This window comes from Macaca nemestrina, chromosome 1 (assembly GCF_043159975.1).
Source record: "Macaca nemestrina isolate mMacNem1 chromosome 1, mMacNem.hap1, whole genome shotgun sequence".
NCBI classification, from domain to species: Eukaryota; Metazoa; Chordata; class Mammalia; order Primates; family Cercopithecidae; genus Macaca; species Macaca nemestrina.
This window is the reverse complement of record NC_092125.1, coordinates 47,447,863-47,469,921: the sequence shown is the minus strand read 5'-3', so window position 1 is coordinate 47,469,921 and position 22,059 is coordinate 47,447,863. Positions and strand designations below refer to the sequence as shown.

Sequence of the window (22,059 nt, the reverse complement as noted above, 5' to 3'; positions counted from 1 at the left end):
CGATGATCTTATTTTTATTATGTAAGAAAAGCATCACAATTTAATGAATGCCAACTACATATTTTAACATATTCCCAGCCACAAATGCCATCTATCACATTTGAGATTCTGCTTGGAGGCTTTTCAGAGTCTCCCAACTTTCTTTTGGCTTTTGATTTCAAAATATTTCCTAGCAAGTGAACTACTCCATGATCTATTTTTAATTGTTCTAACAGCAAAAAAATATATATATATATATAACATGTAGATGATGTCAGACATATAGTAATGTACTTGCATCTAACATTACATTCTTATTTCAATACCATTTATATTATGTAAATACATGGCATTAAGGGAGTTGGTTACATTTTGACTCCTTTTTACATCTCCCCATCCCTCTTCCCTTCAATCCTATGATTTCAAAAAATAGAACAAATCAAAGCATCAGTTTCAAATATTTTTTTTAATTCCAGTAAAAAATAATTGAATACTTTCCCCCCTCTTATATAGGTATAATTTTAATAGAAGTTTATTAGTCCGTATATGAAGAAAAATATTTTTTAGCAAAATTTCAAATAAACTAAGCCTAGAGAAAATGCATTTAAATACGTTAAAATACTTTTTATATGTTTTTTTCAATTTTATTATTATTATTATTATTTTTTTTTTCATAGAGACAGGATCACCCTATATTGTCCAGGCTTGTCTCAAACTCCTTGGCTGAACCAATTCTCTTGCCTCAGCCTCCCAAAGTCAATTTAATCTTTTAGTAAATATTTTTCTTTAAACTTAAAAATAAAATTTATCCAAAAATTATAGCGTCTGTGACATTAATACTACATAAAGTAATTTTCTACAAGTATTCAAGATAAGACAGTACAATGAAAGTATGTAGCTTAATTTCCTTGGCAGTGAGACACATTTTAAATAAACTATATGCAAGTCACTATAACAGACATGGTGGATATTTCAATTCAATTCAACAAAAAATACTATCTCTTATATTCCAGGTATTTTGTAAGCCGGAAGCAAATGATGAATTATACCTAAGAACATCACACAAAAAGTTAACAATCTTACTGGGGATACAAATAATTAACAAAGTAATGGAAATGAAGTCTGGTAACTGCAGTAATGGAAGGGTGCTCAACTTAGGTTAAGTGAGTAAGGAAATACTCCCAGAATACTGGATATTAAGATTGGGTGTGTCTGAAATAGCTCTTTTCTATAAGGTATTTATAGCATTGATATAATTATAGTATAGATATAATTCACTCATTTCCCAAAAATGCCTTTTAAATCACTGTATCACTTTTACAATGTTATATATATTATATATTTTAATAAAGCTGTAGAAATAAATTCCTTTTCTGTGTCCAAAATACTAAAGTTCAAACTAATAGCATCTATGAAAAAACATTCAAATATAATTGCAAGATTAAATATTGTATGAATAGTAATACATTTTTGTGTGAGTATATTTGAAAGAACTCATTTTAAACTGTATCCTCCAAAACAAATAATATTTTTGATGTTTTATAAGAGAAGATCTAATAGAGTGACATTTGAACACAAGAGTGAGCTAAACATAGTGAGATTTGAAATAACATCTGGATGATATGAAATATTTATTTATAGGGCAAAATTTAATCAAAAAAATAAAAAAAAGTTAAAAAATATTTCAAGCATAGAATGTATGTGGAAACGAAAGAGTATGCGTGTTTTTTTGTTGCTGTTGTAGTTGGCATATTACAATTAGGTATAAATTATAATCTGAATTTGCACATGTTAGTAAAGCAGCAAACCTAACAAACACTAACACATGGAGGGAAAAGTTCTAAACACTTTCAGCATTATAAAAAGTACACGGTACTTAAATAGTATTAACATTTTAATAAGATTGAAATACTTTTCTAAAACTTTGAAATATATCGATATAGGGAGAACATAGAGTTTATCGATGCCCATCTGTCAGGAATTCAACCACAGAGACAGCTTTGTAGCTATTAAGAAAATAAAGTAAAGAGAGAAAGTGTGGAACTTTTTGCTAATGTATCTGACTACTACATATGTCATATTTGCCAAACACAACAGACATTAAGGATAATAAGAAGTTTCTGGAAGAATCTCACCAAACTCAATACATTTATCCAAGGCTCTCTCCTGTGTTCTTGTGATTGTCTGGGGCCAAGTGGTGGCAGCAGTTACTAAAATTATTGCCATCTGCAAGTTGGAACTGCTGCTACAAATTCTGAGAGCCTGAAGCTTTCCATAAGCTCTTTTTCCTAAACGTTTGATTCTTTACCCTGCCATAAGTCACAGTTTCGGCTTGGCGGTGATAATGCTCTTTTTCTGACTGTCCATCAAAGGAAAAAGAAAAAGAGTGGCAATTACTTGCTTTCATCTCTTGGTATTTATTCTATGCTATAACCGTCAAAAATAAAAAAGGAAAGGAGAAAGAACTAAAGAAAGAAGTAATAAAGACATCAGTTATTACATAGAAAAATATTTATATATGGATATTTTACATGATTAGTCTCTTTGCATAATTTGGTCAAGTTAGATACATAATCAAAACTATCCGTTATAGAAATTATCTTTCTTCTTTCTTTTTTTACTGAGACTATAAACTTGTTTTATATGATACTGTAACAGAGTTTCTTGATTGTTTTATATAATGATATAACAGAGTTACTTGGTTGTATATAAGCAAAGACTTTGTTAAAAAAAAAAAACAAAACAAAAACCAAAAAACAAAAAACAACTGCCAATTCCAGGCATGGTGGTTCACGCTTATTCCTGTAATCCCAGAACCTTGGCAGGAAGACAACTTGAGTCAGGAGTTCGAAACCATCTGGGCAACACAGTGAGGCTCTGTATGCGTAAAGAAAAAAAAAAAAGAAAAAAAAAAGCTGGGCATGGATACTCGAGACGCTAAGGTAGGAGGATTACTTGAGCCCCAAAATTCGAGGCTGCCGTGAGCTTTGATCACGCCATAGCACTCCAACCTGGGTGACAGAGAGATCCTGACTTTTTTGAAAAAAGAAAATTACAACAATTAAAAAAAAATGCCAATCCCCAAGCCTCAAGCTCATTAAAAAGACAATTTGGGTCATGAGAGCAGGCCAGTTTTCTTAAATTTTACTGATTTAGAAAATACACATTTATTCATTCCATAAACACTTTTGAGTATCAATATATGTCAACCATTATTCTCAGTAAACAAGACATTCATGCTTTCTCTCCCCATGCAACTTACAATTTAGTGGAAGAGAAAGAAACAGTGAAGATAATAAATAAAACAAGTAGGTATTGTGATGACTGCTCTGAAGGAAACTCAAGGAAGAAATGGACCATAACAGAGATTCTAACGTATATAGGAAGGTCAGAGAGGGATTCTCTCTCAAGCTTAATTGCTGAGACACGAAGAGTGTGAAAGTTCTAGAAGGAAAGAGAGATCTGGAAGTTGCATGGCTGACGCAAACAAAGAGACACAGGACACCATACCACGGCCTCATCAAAAGCTGAGGGAAGGACTTGGTAGAGTTAGAGTCAAATGTTGTGATTATAGCAATAATAGTTACCATTTACTGACTCCTTGTTATGTGACAGAACTTAATTAAAGTAACTTAATTCTCATAATAACCCTAGGGGGCAGGTTTTATTAATAAACTCATTTTATAGAAGGAGACCTGAAGGCTGAGAGAGGTAAGGAACTGTCTCAAAATTACCCAATTAGTTAACAGGGAGCCAGTTTCATACTTGACTAGAGCATATACTTGTTCTTACTAAGATATTATTACCACATAACTAACTTTTACCGGACACTATTTTAACAACAAGGACCATAGTAAATCCTTTGAAATACAGGAAGTTTTAAATATTTAGAACAATCACCTGAGATGAACAATTTTCTTTTAAAATCTCATTTTGTAGATCGGGGAGCTACAATCTAGACATACTAAGTAATGTTTTTTCAAAGCTATCCATACAACGAGAAGCAAAGACAGGATTTCAACTATGGTGAATGTTGGGGACTCCTACAGGCACAAGAAGGACAGCTATTTTTTTCTTTACCCCCAAAATTAGCTTTTTTAAAATTAGGGTCTGGAATAACACTAGGATTCCAGAAATTGCTTTTCAACAGCTATTTCTTCTTTCAGAATATTATCTATTCTCATCCCTTTTCTCTACTAAAGAGTTTTTTTCTTTACCTCCAGTACACTGGCAGATCATATTCCTTCCTAACATATGCCAAATTTACAGAATTGTTTTCAAGAGAACAGCAAGACAGAAACTAAAATATGTTTAGCTACAGGGATTCTCTTAACATCTCTGTATTACAATGCAGGGCACAAGAGTGTCATATTGTATAAAGATAATTTCTTCCTGATGCACCTATGAAGACCGAAAGAGAGGACAACTACTTACAAAAGAAAAACATTAAGGGAATACTACAACACTAGAAAAGTGTTCATTTTAAGGTTCTTTATATGCCCAATATCCTTCATCATTTCAAAAAACAAAAACACACAAACACAAAAATTAAAAAAACAAAACATTGAGAAAATATCCTCAGCACATATTAAATGTACTTCAGTGTTAAGGGAAATATTTAAAATTTAATGTAAAAAATATAGATCATTTCCCATGTACTCTAGGCAAGGACATTTAGCATTAAATCATATATTAATGTGTAATAGCACCCCTTAAGCATCAAGTAGAATATCAATTACCATTTTCTTCTGATTCAATTCAAGTCAGTCTTTTTCCCTGTGTATATAAAATATAGTCTCCTACTTATAGTAGTTTGACTTAACGATTTTTTGATGTCATTGTTAGTGTGAAAGCAATACATAGAGACCATAATTTGGTAATCATGTAACTATTCTGTTTTTCACACTCAGTACAGTACTCAATAAATTATATAAAATATTAAACACTTTATAATTAAGTAAGCTTCTGGTTAAGATGATTTTGCCCAAGTTCAGGATAATGTAACTATTCTGAGCATAATTAAAGAAGACTAGGTTAAGCTAACCTTCAGGTTGAATGGGTTAGGAGCATTAAATAAATTTTTAATTTATGACATTTTCAAATTACAATGAGTTTGTTTTGATATATCATGGGCTTATTAAGATGTAACCCTATATATATATATATATATATATATATATATATATATAGTATGTATAAATATATATAATATGCATGTATATGTATGTAATAATTCAATATATACTGATTATTTTCTATTCATCTACATCTTGACTAATTGCATGATAAAAATGATACAAACTTAAAATAAATTTCAAAATTATTTATCAATTACAACTTTCTCACATTACCTATGCATATTTTGAAGCCCAGAAATGTGATTTCCCGAGGTCCTAGAGTTAATTGACAAGAAAGCTGGGATCAGAAATCAAGTACTACTGAAGATTTGGTTTTTTTGGTAAGAGCAGAGGTTCTCAGTTTGGAGTGATTTTAACTTTTATGGGATTTTAGCGATATCTGGAGACATTTTCAATGATCCCAAACAAGTTTTAGTGAATAAAGGCCACAGATACTGCAAAACATTCTACAGAGCACAGCACAGTCCCGCACATCAGTGAATCTTCAGTCAAAAATGGCAAATGTGCCAGGGTGAAGAATCACTTTGTTAGATAAAATTATTTATTTTTTCTTTTATACATTGGAGTACTTCAAGAAGTAGTGTCAGTTAAAAAATTAAAATCATTATCTTCGTTAAAATTAAACATGAAATAATTAATTTAGATTATTTATTATATGCTGTTCTTCCATCTGGCATGTGGCAAAAACTTAAAATTAGTCAACAAAATATAGCGATTGCATATAAAATATAATGAATTGAAATGATATTTTAGGGCAAAACATACCAAAGTACTTTTATTTTAGATTTAAAATACATTAGCATACATATGCTTTTATAACACTTACTTTTTTGTTGTATTGTTGTCGTCTAATTTTTATTCATTTATTTTTAAATTTCAACTTTTATTTTAGATATAGGAGGCAATTAGCAGAGCTGCTACATGAAAATGTTACATGATGCTGAGGTTTGGAGTACAGATCCCATCGCCCAGGTAGTGAGCACAATAACCAATATGTAGTTCTTCAACCCAACCCACAGCCCCCTCCATTCTTCACTGATCTTGTAGTCTGCAGTGTCTGTTGTTCCCATGTTTATGTCCATGTGTGCTCAATGCTTAACTCTCACCTACAAGTAGAACAAGCAGCATTTGGTTTTCTGTTCCTATGTTAATTCACTTAGAAATATGGCCTCCAGATGCATCCATGTCACTGCAAAGGACATTATTTTGTTTTTTGGGGTGTTTTTGGCTGTATAGTATTCCATTGTCTATATGTACCACATTTTCTTTATCCAATCCACCAATCACTGATCGCCTAGGTTGATTCCATATATTTGCTATTGTAAATGGTGCTGCAATGGACATGCAAGTACATATATCTTTTTGGTAGAATAATCTTGATGTGGTTAGGCTTTGTGTCCCCACCCAAATCTCATCTTGAATTATAATCCCCATAATCCTCATCATCTCCATGTAACTCCCCATAATCTCCATGAACTTTTCCTGTGCATTAAGTATTTGGCCAACTCTTTGGCACAAGAGGCCTAGTTTTGGCATGTCTTGCTTTACGGCATGCCTTCCTCACTAAGTTAACCATTCCTAGGTTTTGATTTACAGTGAGAGACATGTGACTCTTCCTTTCACTTGAATGCTTTGATGCCATTATAAGGTTAATAACCTAATTTCAATCTTATTTAGTTTAATGGAACAGAGAGGCCAAAGGAGAAGAGAGATGAGGGAATGGCCAGTCAGAGAAGCAGTCAGAACACACAGAAACATTACTGATTGAGTTTATCATCTTCTTTGGGCATATTACACGGGACCCCAAATCACTTACACTAATAACATAAAAGATCACTGACCACAGATTACCATAACAGTTATAACAATACAAAAAGTTTGAAGTATTGCAAGAATTACCAAAATATAACACCACGACATGAAGTGAGCACAGGCTGTTGGAAAAATAGGGTTGATAGACTTGCTTGACACAGGTTGCCACAAACCTTCACTTTGTGAAAAACGCAATATCAGAGAAGCATAATGAAGTTAAATGAAATAAAATGAGATATTCCTGTAGTTTAAAAGTAGCCCAGGTAATTGATAGAAATTTGAAAATTAAGAATGTCTCACCTAAAGAAAAAAATTGAAACCACAAAGTCAAATCAAATTCTAACACATTGGCGAAACTGAACTCTTATTCACTGACAAACCTTAGTAACAACTAACAACTATTTTTAGTACCAGCAACCCATTAAATACACAGTTTCAAACTGTGATGAGTACTGTGATAGTACTATAGTGTATTATGAGAAAATAAAGCAGAGTAAACTCATTTCCATATTTGGATTGTGATTAAAGTCTTTCTCCCTTAAAAATATTTCCATTTAAATTAGAATGTAAAGTTGTTAATATTTTGAAGTATACATTAAATAATTTTTACTCAGGGGAAGCAAAATGTATCAAGGTCCCAAGCAGGTTTTTTTATACAGATGTTCTGACCAAATGTCAGAACCGTCATTTAGACATTGAAAGTAAGGAGAGAAAGTGGTCAGGAGGAAAGTAGGTGCCATATCATGTATAACTAAAATGTATTTAATAGGTTTACAGACTATGATGGAGCCAATTTATGTTCAAAATTATTATTCTGTATACTCTGTAGAGAAGGGATTGTAGATAGGTAGGTATAGTAGTGGAGAGACTAGTAAGAAGACAATTGACCAGTGTAGGGCAGTGGTAATAGCGGCATGATCTAGATTGGTAACAGTGAAAAAGAGGGAAAGAAAGTGGGCTGAGATAAGCATAGGAGGTAAAATCAACAAGATTTGGTGAGATGAATTTGATATGAAAGATGAGAGAGAAAATAAATACTTAGATTTCTAAAAAGTGAATAAATTTAATACACATTTTTTCAGTCTAGTAGAATATTAGATGCTGCAATATGAGGCAGAGTGAATTGTTAAAAGTTATTCTTAGTTTTCTGACTTAATAAGTGGGGAGATAAGTCATTTTAAAACATGGGGAAAACTGGAGAAAGTCCTTATTTATAAGATGTATCAGTAATTCAGTTTTTGTAACAATGTATAGCATTCAAGTAGAGATTTTTAAGTCACTTAAATATATACATATGAAGCTGATAAAAGTATTTATGGCATAAGATGTTTGCCTTGTTATGTAGAGAATATTTAAATCTCTGGCTGAGATTCCATATTGAGAGGAAAAGGAGACCTAGATAAAAGCCCTTGAATAACTTCAATGTTTAAATCAGAATATGGACAAAGAGCAAGTAAAAGAAATGTTGAAGAAAACAGAGATGTATAAAAAGAACAAGAGAATGTGATGTAATGGAAACTAGGAAAGGGTAAGTAAGAGGGAGATCACAAAGTATTGATTTCGTTTGACAACAAGAAGTTTATTCATAAAATTACCTAGTAGAAATTCAAGTCAAGTGGTGAGGAAAGAAGCCAGATACAGGTCCAACTTTGAGGAATAAATAGAACACGAGCAGATAGAAACAGATTATAGAATTACTTTTTCATAAAGCTTGACTCTGAAGGGTAATAGAGAGACAGGATATTAAATGGAAGAAGCCACACTTTCAGAGAGAGTTTATGATGGCAGATAAAGATTATACAAGGTGGGGAAAAATTCTACTTTGTAAGACATATAGGACAATAAATACATCAAGTTTTCTGGGAACACAAATGTGGTTAGGCTACTGTGTATATGTGAAGGTATGACTTTTTATAGAAGAATGGATAATGTCTCCATTATAGAAGAACAGAAGAAGATGAATGAAGATGTAAGGAACTTTTCTGTTTTGGTCATAATAAAATAAAAGGGGTTTTATTTGCTGCCTATAATATTCTATATGAATCATACAATTCATAGAGAGTGGGGTTTGGAGGAACACACAGAGTAAAACAGGCAGAAAGTGGTAGTGGATGAGAATTGGAGAAAAATGTTAGGGGAGAAATTTAGTAAGATAAAGTAGGTCATGTTGATTGCCTACTACAAAGAGTTACTACAATGTGTAGGAATGCCAATCAATCAAACTATGTAATTTACATAGTGCAATATTCAGTGGGTAGGGTACTGGATGAAGAAAATCATTGGTTGCATTCAGCAATAGTTAGGTTTTGCCAGGTGAGTGTCACAAGACATCCACATGTGTTAGAAGTGTTTAGGATATTTATAGTGTTAGCTCATGGAATCTAATTTGTGTGTGGTGGGGAGTAAAACCCAAGAAGACTAAAGGCAAACATAGAGATGGATGTTTGTTCTACTGCCATACCACCCTGAACGTATCTGATCTTGGAAGCTAAGCAGTTTTGGGCCTGGTTAGTAATTGGAAGGGAGAGGGATGTTTGATCTGGCAATTGCTGAAGCAATGAATTTTCAAGGTCTCAAAGTCTAAACAAGAAAGTGAGTGGTAATGTTAGATTGAAGAGGTCATGTGAAATGAAGTCAAGGAACTAAAAATGCTAGAAAATATACTAGCATCCTCTTGTTTTCTGGTGATTACTTCTTATACCCATGGCCCAAGCAGAAGTTGTAATGTTCATGCAATGTGACTTCATCTCCTGGTCTTAGTTGAAAGATACAGAGATAGCACCTTATCTAATTTAGGTTAGTTAGTTCATTTCCCAAGATTTTCACCCTGGGCACAGACAAAGCCTTTCTAGTGACTTGAAACATAAGATAAGAACTTTTAAGTTGCCAGTGGGCATTTTCTTCCCCTATGGTGCACATAAGATAATCAAAGATTAATTTTATTAAGCAAGATACAAAGAATAAATCATACCCACACAGAGAAGAAAATGAGTGACAGAGAGTCCTGTTTCAGTGAATGTCTATTCTTGGACTTCATATAGTAATAACCTTATAATGAACTGAAGTTTTAATTAAATTTGCATCTAAGAAAGTCTAAACTACTATACTATTATTAATATCAATCTTCCCAAAAGGCACTAAATTTATATATCGTGACCTGAACATGAAATAGAAAAATATTCTATACTCTTGATGACTGTTTCATTTTTCTTTGCTTACTATTTTGTGATATCATCTTATTTTGTACATTTGAAAAGAGCTGTGAGTTTTTCAAGGTTCATTTTTTTGACAGCAGGTCTATGTATTTTGGAAATGAATATTAAACTCTGATTTTATCTTAGATGTTGTGAAATATGAAGACAACGACTTGAAATGGCAAAATGGTATCTTGAAATGTGCTTATATTACATAGGTTCTTTTATAAATATAAATCGAAATTGACAGCTGAGTTTGCTTGCTTTTTCATTTTGTTAAAATGTTATCCTTATTTTTCCTGATTTGCCTGAAATGTGCTAATAACCCAGTTACTGTTGATATTCTAAGAAGAGAGGAATTAAGAAACAGAGAAGTATAGTTGAGAAAATTATAACATATGTACTTTCATAATGACTCAATAAAAAGAATCACACATTTTTCTAGTATCTGACATTATTTTTAAATGTACAGGAATTAGAGCAAAGGTGGGTGGACAATCTGCTCATAATCAGATAACCTGTGAAACAAATTGGTTATGTGCTAATCCTAAGGCAGAATTCATATTTAGTTATCCATTTGAAGGATTACAGTTGAACAGATTCACACATCAAACTGCTAAATAATATCATCCCCCAAGGCAATTATTTTCTTAGTAAATAGAAAAGAAGACTAAGATAGTTCCAACTTTCTTGTGAGCAAGGTACATAGAATATATATCTTATCTTATACTTCATTAAAATTATACAGTATTATTAACAAATATACTAATCTTTTAATTACTATATTTGTACTTTAGATTTGATGTCTTGTATATATTTTTCAAAAGATTATGTGTAGGTTATTCATAATCTAAAAAGTAAGGTATTTGTAGAAAAATTTTTAAAAAATTGGAGTATATAGTCTCAAAATAAAACAAACAGAAGTAAACCAGTCAAATATATAACCTATTTCTATTTTCTGCATGTTGGCTACAGATTTATTATTATAAATATAGAGGTAAGTTTCTCATTTTGGATAGAATATTTAGCATTATAATTTCCTTATATTTTAAATTAAAAATAACTTTGAATATTATAACAATATAATAAATTCTATTGTAGTTGAACATCAGTAGTCAGTAAACTTACTTCCTCTTATTTAAAGCCCTGATGTAAGCACACTTGCTTAAAACATTGATGAAAGTCAGTTTTCATCTATGGTCACCTCGTTAAAAACAACAACATAGTTTTCTTAAACAACCAGAAAAATCCAAATCTTTAATTATAACACAGGAGAAATAAAGCAGAAAAAAAGTTAACAATATTTGGTCAATATCTGATGATTTTCACAAATAATTTTATTTTTTTCAAGATAATGCAAATGTAAATTTCAGAAAGTCAAATTAGCAAGAATATGAGTTATTCCCTTCAATATATAATTTTAAAAGTTCAATTAAGCACCTAGTAATGAAATATATATTGCCTACATGGTCCAAATAAATGTAAAATTATATTAGAGATTATAAAAAAATCTTGTAGGAAATAAAAGACCCAAATAAAAACTTACATATTTTATCTTCAGGATAATATTCAATAATAATTTTTGTCTGGCTTGAGTCTATTTATTATGTTGCATGATGCCTTACAGAATTGAGTACCTTTGCAAGGACATGAATAGAGCTGGAGGTCATTATCCTGACCAAACTAATGCAGGAAAACCAAACACGTCATCTTCTCACTTAAAAGTGGGGACTGAACAATGACAGCACATAGAAACAGGGAGAACAACACACACTAGGGCCTTTCAGGGAAAGGGGTTGGGGACAGGGAGCGGGATACATAGCTAACGCATGCTGGGCTTAACGCCTAGGTGATGGGTTGATAGGTGCAGCAAACCACCATGGCACACGTTTACTTATGTAGTAAACCTGCATATCCTGCACATGTACACCAGAATTTAAAATAAAAATAAAATGGATATCTTAATATCCATAAAAATTCTAGATAATTTTTAGCTCCCATAAATCTGTGAGAATATGTGAAGTTTGTCTTTCTGTGCCTGGCTTATTTCAGTTAACATAATAAATACCTATAGAGAAAATAAACTGACTATATTCCACCTCTTAATGAAAACAGCACCAACAGTCAAATGTATATATCCTAATAATTTCTCAATCTTTTAAAACTTTACTATAAATTAGTGACTTTAGTTATAACATTAATTGATGCTAAAAATTTTCTATTTTGTGAAATTATCATGTAGACTTATAATGTTTATGTAAAAAATTCTAGAAAAAAGTTCTGATTGCATTTTACAAAATGCATACATGTTTAGAAAATAGCAACTATGTTGACTATTAGATCTGAAAACCCATCTCTGCTTCTCACATATTTTTTCTGTAGCAAAAAATATCAACTAAATAATATGTATTCCTTATAAAATATGGCTAAAACAGTATCAGGAGAGAATCTGAATACATAGATAGTAAAGTGAGTAATTAATTATATTTACTTTATGAGATTAGTGTTATACATAAAGTTTCAGTGCCGCAAAAGAAATAGTACATAAATATAAAATTTTCTTCTTAACTCTCAGCAAGGCAAGGCACTTTTATAGAAGGGTGTGCCTTTATAGATGGAGCAATGGTGAGTGCACACTTGAACAAGGGAGGGGAAGTGGTTCTTATCCTTGACGAACATGGCCCCTGCTGCCCTGTCCTTCCCCTATTGACGAGGGTTAGACTGCACAGGCTAAACAAATCCGATTGGCTAATTTAAAGAGAGTGAGGGGGTGAGTGGTATGGCGGGGAAAAATGGCTATGACGGAGCAGGTAATCGGAATGAGTCAGGGTGGAGCAGGTAGTCGAAAAAGGTTTCTTTATGAGGAAGTTAAGTTTAAAGTAGAAGGGAAAGAACTGAACATATTGACATATTGGTTCTTTGAAAAGAAATTTAGAACTCATATCTAACATTAGTAAGATGTTTATCATTTTGTTTCTGTACATATTTTAAGTTATTTTTTAGAAAATAGAAATCAGGGCAGTTCTTCAATTAAAGAGGATCTAATACTAAACTGAGAATGAGAAAGTTCAGCTTTCAATCATCTGTTGGATGTTGGAGAATACATTCAATTTCTACTTGGATTTCCACAGCTGTTGTGGAAATTCGTCACATATACAAGTATGTTTTTTCTCTTCATTTTTTCTATGATTTCACAGACAACATCTGGAAATTTGGGGCATAGACTTAAGTGATCTGTTGTCACTTGCAAATAGCAAGAAACTTATTTTATTTTCATATACCTGTTATTCACTCTATCAATAAATCAAATATCTGCTTCAATTATATTACTGTCCAAAGAAGATGCATATTAAATGTTTGTGGAAGACAATAATTTTTGTGTAATATATTAAACTTATCCTGTGAAATTTTATTACATGTTAGTAAATTCTTTTTAATTATTTAAATTTTATTAAATAATTTACTTCACACTAAGTTTACTTTTTTTTTTTTTTACTAGTCTGAATGCCATATTTTTTTTTTAAATTGAAATTCTCAGAATCCTGTACCCTCTACCTAACATTGCTGAACAATTGTTCAACTCTTACTAGATGGATATCAGGCTGCATAATCAAAATTTTATAGTTAATAAAATAAAAGTTAAGCACTATAATTATTCCACTCTTAAAGTTGAATATAAAATATATAATTTATAGATTTTCACTTGAACATTTATTAACATATATTTTATTAATGCTTTAAAAAGTTGTTTAGGAAAGCTAATGTGTTAACACAAATATAAATATTCAAAAGTGTAAGAGACATTACATTAAGCTATTTTACATTATTCCAAGCTCTTACAGTAATAATAAGCAAAGAGATAATTATAATGATAACTGTTATTTGTGTGTGTTTGTGGTATACAAATATAATGTCTATGTTTATTAAGCACTAAAATGTGTCAGTTAGTGCATGAATATTATTTCTCTCTTTCTTTCTTTTTTTTTTTTTTTTTGAGACGGAGTCTCGCTCTGTCACCCGGGCTGGAGTGCAGTGGCCGGATCTCAGCTCACTGCAAGCTCCGCCTCCCGGGTTCACGCCATTCTCCTGCCTCAGCCTCCCCAGTAGCTGGGACTACAGGCGCCCACCACCTCGCCCGGCTAGCTTTTTGTATTTTTTAGTAGAGACGGGGTTTCACCGTGTTAGCCAGGATGGTCTCGATCTCCTGACCTTGTGATCCACCCGTCTCAGCCTCCCAAAGTGCTGGGATTACAGGCTTGAGCCACCGCGCCCGGCTGCTCTTTCTTTTTTTCTTTTTTTTTTTTTGAAACAGAGTCTTGCTCTGTTGCCCAGGCTGGAGTGCAGTGGTGTGATCTCTGCTCACTGCAAGCTCCGCCTCCCGGATTCACGCCATTCTCCTGCCTCAGCTTCCCGAGTAGCTGGGACTACAGGCGCCCGCCACCAGGCCGGCTAATTTTTTGTATTTTTAGTAGAGACGGGGTTTCACCATGTTAGCCAGGATGGTCTCGGTCTCTTGACCTCGTGATCCGCCCACCTCAGCCTCCAAAACTGCTGGGATTTACAGGCTTGAGCCACCATGCCCAGCCACATTAATTCTTATCTCTATAACTCTGTAACCTTAATTGTTAGCTAGTCTGAAATGACCACTTGAGCTTGTCATTAGGTTTATATCACCATTTCTATTTTTGTTATTACTCATTTCATCCACATCATCTCTGATTATTTAGCAGTGTCTATTTCTATTCCCACAGGCTTCTATGGTCATTTGATTCAACCTCTTATTGATGTTTTAACAACTAAAGTCTTATACTTGTTGTAAGTGAAGTGACATTTAAAAGTAAAATTGAATAAGGATATAATTACAGTATATATTTTACTCCTAGAGTATCTGCCAGTAGAGACCAACAACATTATGATGAACAATCCTTACATACACCCCCAAGTGATAAAAATTTCAGTAGTTCAAGATGTCTGCTGCCTACATATAATATTTTTAAATAATTAAAAATTACAATTCTCATTGAGAAAAAATATACGTTACATTAGCTTTAGATTATACCCATAGAAAAATAGGAGAATATAGCTCAGTGACTAATCTGCCACAGAACACACACACACTAAGTTGTAAGCATTTGGAAATACCATAATTATTTTCAGACTAAAAGTATGCTCAAGTAAGAGCATGTCAATGTAAGTTATTTACAAGTGACTCTCAATATTATTCTCTCTGCATCTTCACATCTCTCTGGTTTTGCTATGATCATTCTATGGTATTAGGTGAAAATTTCTATAAAGTTAGCATTTTATAAATCTAATGGGTCTATATTAAATGAATTATTTGCCATTTCAATTATTCAGTCCCACATAATGTCCTTTATTTTAGCCATTCTAGAGAATAGACCTTACGTGATCATACATTTATTTTACGCATGAGTCCTATGTTGGAATATAAATTAATTATTTAAATCATTTGATGTAAATCTTACTGATGTAATTTGTTTGGGATCAGGACATTTATTACTAACAAACACACAAAAGGGCCAAATCTATTCTTTTGTAGGTATTCCTTTGGTACCTAAATTTATAAACTATGTTTTTCTTCAGTTGTTCTTGTGAATTTGTAAAGATATACTTCTTATCACTTGCTTTATATATTCTACATTATGGAACCAATTAATTATATGTCTTCCAGCTTTATGCCAACAATGGAGAACGTTAAAACATATGTTTCTTGCTTTATTTTAGTAGTAAAATTCTGAATCTATATTGGTCCAATCAATATTGTTCAATTTATAAAATGATCAAGTTGGCAAGCAGTGTGATGGGCCCTATGCTCAGGTATGCAACACAAATGTATGACTCACTTAGGGTATACAAAACACTTCTAGTCATCATGAAGACACAGAGAGCCCAGATGTGAATTTCAACTTCAATTGGCTTTCAATCAGAAATGGCAAACATGACAAATACCTAACACAAATTAGAAAATAATTGGTATCTTAATAGAAATCCAAATAAAATGTCGTGAAATTCCACTTAAGGAAGAGTTCAGCCCTAAGTGCACCTGCAGATAAAAATGTGGTTCCTAAAATAAAGATCAGATTTGGAAATGTGCAGAAAAGAGAAAAATTGAATTCCTGGTAAGCCTAACACTATAAAGACAATACTATTAGATATCTGGGAAGGTTGTAAGAAATCAACAGTGGTTGATTTGCTTGTTTTAAAGTAGATTGGTTATAGCACACTCACAAAAAATGATGTTGAAGAGCCTAGTAGGTGTTTTTAATTGTGGAGATCCTTGAATACAGTATGAAGAAATTCAAATTTTATTTTTTTCACCCATAAGTAGACTTTCTGTGTATTGTCATTATTGCAAAATTTTCTGTGATTTGTCTTAAAACAGAGTCCTGGGCTCATTATAGCACTTGATTAGTGTTTATATTTATTTATTTTTATTAAGTTTTACATTGAATTCAACAGGAAAACTTTCCAAAGCTTTCTTCATTTCCTGGTTTCTATCCTTTTTATCAGTCCCTTCGTCAATAGAAAATGGCGAGATTATAGCATTTCTGGAAAAAAAAGCCATTAATCTTTTAAAAATTATTACTACTCTCTGTGTAATTAATTTTAATATTTATTGATACAGCACATCAAAGTTGAATATATTATTTTTAATATGAGTCCTATTTAAAGAAAACTATAAGTCAAAATTTGAACTTCAGCAAATCAATACCAGTCATTACTGAGCTGGCATAGGTATAAGGAAAAGTGACTATAGATTACCACGTTTGTGTTTAATTTGTAGAGGACATATGCCTATTTAAATTCTAAAGCTAAATTATTTTATATGTCAATCATGAATTTACTTCTCATAAAATCTATTCAGAATACAGTAGTCCCCCCTTATTAATGAGGAATATGTTCCAAAAAACCGCTAGTGGATTCTGGAAACTGCAGATAATATTAAACTTAATATACAATAAGTGTTTTTCTATACAGTCCTACTTATGACAAACTTTCACCTTTTCACTTAAAATGAGTACTTTATAACTTGTCTTTAGCATATGTTAATTGTTAGCATCCTACTCCTGCACTTCGGGCCCATTATTAAGTAAAATAAAAGTTCCTTGAATGCAACAAATGTGGTATCACAATGGTTGCTTTGATAGCACAGAGGGCTACTAATTAACTAACAGGCAATAGACACCATTAATACAATAGACAAAAGGATGATTCACATCCTTGGTGGGAAGGGGCAGAAGAAGATAACAAGAGATTTTATCACACTACTCAGAAGGGCATGCAATTTAAAACATATAAATTGATTATTTCTGGAATTTTTCATTTAATATTTTTAGATAGAAATTGGCCTTGGATAACAAACCATGAAATCAAAGCTCAGATTAGGTGAGACTACTATATTGGAAAAATACATTAACTGAAAATATTAGACTGTCATATCCTCTGGTGTACTGTTACACAAATTTTAAAACAAAATTATAAAAGATCATTTGTTAAAATTGGGAGTATAGAGTTACTATTTTAGATTCCACAGATGTTGGAAAATATTATCTGTAAAAAAAAAAAAAAACATAGGACTCGATTTCAAAGCTTTTATATATATTATGTAATTTGGGGATATTTTAAGATTTATAAACTGATATAACAATAATTTCAAAATTGCAACTCATTTTCACTTAGGTGCTTCAGCTATCACCAAATACTTTCTGGGTGAATGTCCATATAGCCTGTAATGACAGCCACATTTAGCCAAGTCCAAATATGAAATGTAGCAGTATCTAAGATCTCTACTTGCCACACTGGCATTCCTGCTCTTGTATAATCCTCTTTCTTTCAGTGTAGGCTGGATTTATTGACAGTGGCTTTCATGTTGTGATATCCTCTCTCCCCTCCCCCACCTCTCGAAAATCTACCTGATGATGGACTATTAGTAATTGTAGAAGCTTCTCCCCACTCTTTGCTCCACTGGAGACTTCATGAGGCAGCGTGAGTAAAACATCATGAAAAATTTGGAGCCAGAATCATCCAGAAAATTTGCTCTTGAATTCCTGACCAGATAATTACGAAACAAATGTCTTGTTTTAAAGTTCTAAATTTAGGAAAAGTTTTAATTGATATGGACATCACCCAGTTCTGTAAAGAGAAAAAGGGGTGGCAGAAACATTTGTGATACATTTTTATTCATCACAACCCACAAACTTTATATTTGCTAGAGGTAAACTAAAATAACTCTCAAATTACATTTTTTTGTTTGAAGAGTAGGGTATTTCCTATTAGAACTACTCAAGCAAAAACACTTTCTTGTTTCTCTGTCTATAGGGTATGCTCTTAATATTGCCACTTTATTTAATTTTCAGAATCGACTTAATACATTTATGAAAGAAAAATACCTCTTTGGATTCCCTAATGTTCCGTAAAAACCCCCAGCTTCCTGTCCTAAGGATCAGATCTCTACCCTTTTGTCTATTTAATTGCTCTGACCCAAATAGATAATATATTTTCTTTAATGTCAAGGAAGGACTCAACTGTTAGTGTCCTCAATAGATCCCTAAATTCAACCTCATGGTATCAAGAAGAATGAAGAATTATCCTGTCAAAATCAGTGAAGCATCAGAACTTCGAAACAACTTGTATTTTTAAAGGCTAAGAGGCAGGGGACTGTCTGGCTCCTGGAAAGATTTTATTTAGCTATCAAGAGTTTGGAATTAGGACTCAGAGCCATTACAATCCCATGGAGACCTTTTCAGGAAGGAAGGGGAGCAGCAGCAGCCTTATTCCTCTTTATAAGCAGGGAAAAATTATTTTTTTCTCATCCTTAATCTGTGAAGTGTCCAGCTACTTCTGTAGGGAAACATTTTCATCATTCCTCATTATATTGCCTAGAGGAAAATGTCTAAAACAATGAAGGGCTGACAAATTATTATTTACTATGGGGAATTTAATAAGATATCTGTCTCTGATGCAGACACCTCTTGTGGTCATTTAAGATGAAATTAATAAAGATTCATATTAAAAACCAAACACTAGTGCTATTTAAATTCTGGGCATGTTCTGTGACATTCTTTCTGAAATGAATTAGCTTCGAAACACTGGTCTTGCAAGAGAGTTCTTTGGTCAAAGTAGGTTAGATTTTTTATTCAATATCTTGAAATTCATTTCAATTGTAGAATATTAGAGACTCTTAAATTCCTCTTTGTTAAAAAAGTTTATCTTGAAAACTACATTTATCTCAATCTTTTTAGATTATCTGATTACTTTTGAATGTGGTTTCTTTCTATTTAGCATCACATGGCATCAATTTAATTTTTGTCATATTTAGTAACCACAACATGATAGCTTTTCCACGTTACTTAAACAATGTGTTGAAAGTTTATTTCTGTAATGATGATGATGATAATGATAATATATATTTGAACTACCAGTTGCAAGACACTTTTCTAAGATCTTTATATATATTAACTCATTTAATTTATACAATTACTGTGAAATAAAATAAAGACTGTATTTACAGATGAGAAAACTGATGCTCAGGGAGTTTTATGTCTTCAAGGTTACACAGGCATGAAGTATAAACACATATAACCTACTTCTAGCGTCTGTGTTCATATTTATTAGCATTACACTGCTTAGGTTTGTTACAGAAATTCCTTTGTAGGACATAGTACTGGACAGTATATTTTTGGGTTTTAGAGGTTATTTTAGTTTATGTTTCATTATTAACATGAAAGAAGTCTTGAAAGGAAATTCTATCATTAGCATACAATGCAGTTGGGTTGTCTTTATGTATTGAGGAGTAACTAATAATGCTTTTAACGAGTTAGAGATCAAGCAATTTGCTAAGTGTTGAGACAGATGGGATCTATGGCTGAGAACAGAGTAAATATCAGTACTTTATAATAGTAACTTAATTAAAAAATTAAGTATAGATCTATGATAAATAAAATAAAAATTACTATAAGTTTTATGATTAAGAAGAAGACTATAAAGATATTTAGAAGTTGTGAGAGCAAATTCTGGCTCTCTCTTAAGACACAACTGTGGAAAGCTAATAGTTTGCCCTTTATCTGTATTGCAATACAATGCTTTAGCAAATCTATCACAGTGCATAGTTTAGACTCCATTTACTTTGATCTTGAAATCTTCAAAGAAGCAAACAGAAATTGCATAGTGTACCCATACATTTTATTAAAGTTTCAACACACTTGTGGATTTACTGAATGTAAACATCTTGGAGGAAATTTGAAAAAATAGTGATCATTGTTAAAAAGAAGTATGAATCTTTTTACAGCAGTATAAACAGCAGTGTGAAACATACTGAAACAAAATCACATTAGCAATATTGATACTGATATTTTTCTCCTATTTTCAATAGCAGGAGCAAATTAATCTGGTCTTTCACATATTTTGTATCATTAATATACGCTGTAAAATGTTTAATACTCTTTTACAGTACTACTATCTATGTAGTTTAGTGACATTTCTTGTATTTCAAATTGTCATGAATATTCATGAAAAAAAGTAAGTAAGCATGTAAGCATGCTAATTGATGATTTGGTACAATATAAGCTATTTCCTTTTAGGGTCAATCAACCTGACAGACTTAAGTGGTTGATACACATTTGATCATTGAAGGGAGACAGCAAGGAAGCAAGCTTATAAACCTACTCTTACACTACACCTCCCTCTTTAAGCCCCAGGATCTCTGCCCTTGATTGTGCAATCAACATCACATGTGCTGAAGAGAATTGCTTTCTGACTCATCAGAGACATTCCTGCTACTCCTTGAAACCCATATTTCCATTTTAACACCTACTTATAGGCTTACTTAGGAAGAATAAAGGCAAAAGCGGGAAATTGTATCCTGTATTATGTTTTCTGAATGTTATCTCAAAGCAAGAGGACTAATTGCAGTATATCTAGAAAAATAAAAATTTTTCATCACATATTTAGGAAGCAGAATTAAAGATTCTTACCAACAATCTTGAAATAAAGCTCCTGCCTCAATGAATCAGGAATATATTTTTCTTTAATCTGGCAAAATTGTACTAGATATGCATCTGGTTGACATAAAAAATTTGGCTAAAGGTGTAATATATAAACTAGTCTATTGTTTTCAGATTTGAAAGGGGAGTTCTTTCAGATTTGAAACGGTAGTAGTACCCGTGAAGACAATATTAGGGATCAAATTGAGTGCACAGAATTTTATGTTGCTCAACTTTGAGCATAGATTCTTATGAAAGATGAGCAAACACATATGCAACCACACTTTCCCTCCCCACCAACACACCAACAAAAAAATTAAGAAAAGTTTGATGATCATAGCATTAATAAAGATGGCATTGACATACAGATATGTTTTAAATATAAAAATATATTTTTAAATTGCAGGGAAGAACTTGCTGAGGTGCTCAAAATATACAAGAAAATATGTCCTCTGCATAGCAACCCAAGCTGGATATTATAATTCAGAAATTTTTGGCACATAAAATCATGAAACTAGATGAGATCAATTAGAGAGTGAAAGTAAAGAGAAAAAAAAAAGACATTCTGAATCTAATGATGGCAACATTTAAAAATGAAGGACATAAGAAAGAATCAGGAAAAGAGACTAAGAAATATTAATAACTCCCAGAGATACAGAAAGAAAACTGAAAAAAAAAAGTGCCATACCTTGGACGTCCAATGAATAAAGCCTTTTGAAAGAGAATGGACAACTGTGTGTAATGAGGTTCCTAGATCAAGTGAATGCTCGTGGGATTTAGCAGTGTGGTAATCACAATAACGTTGACAAGGCAGAGTCAGATAAGTGAACATGTGATTGGAATGCTATAAGAGAGAATACGATTTGTAAAAAAGATGATAGTATGTAGAGACAAACTATTTCAAAGATTTTTTCCATAAACAGATGAAGAAAA

General features: G+C 32.2%; 2 long non-coding RNA genes across 3 annotated transcripts in view; one reads left to right on the top strand and one right to left on the bottom strand.

Moving 5' to 3' along the window:
* The window catches only part of LOC139357981 (uncharacterized), a 36,280-nt gene extending 32,885 nt beyond the window's left edge, over positions 1-3,395 (bottom strand). Inside the window, exons 1-2 of one of the 2 annotated variants that reach the window (XR_011612144.1) lie at positions 3,242-3,395; positions 2,115-2,338 (exon numbers count right to left, since the gene is read on the bottom strand). This is a non-coding gene — a long non-coding RNA (uncharacterized lncRNA). The remainder of the gene's footprint in view (positions 1-2,114; positions 2,339-3,241) is intronic. The other variant, XR_011612145.1, reaches the window with a different exon arrangement.
* An 89-nt stretch (positions 3,396-3,484) lies between these two features.
* Positions 3,485-21,840, top strand: LOC139357982 (uncharacterized). The gene is made up of 3 exons (XR_011612150.1): positions 3,485-3,690; positions 6,010-6,089; positions 21,533-21,840. It is a non-coding gene; the product is annotated as an uncharacterized lncRNA (long non-coding RNA).
* The last annotated feature ends 219 nt before the right edge of the window (positions 21,841-22,059 follow it).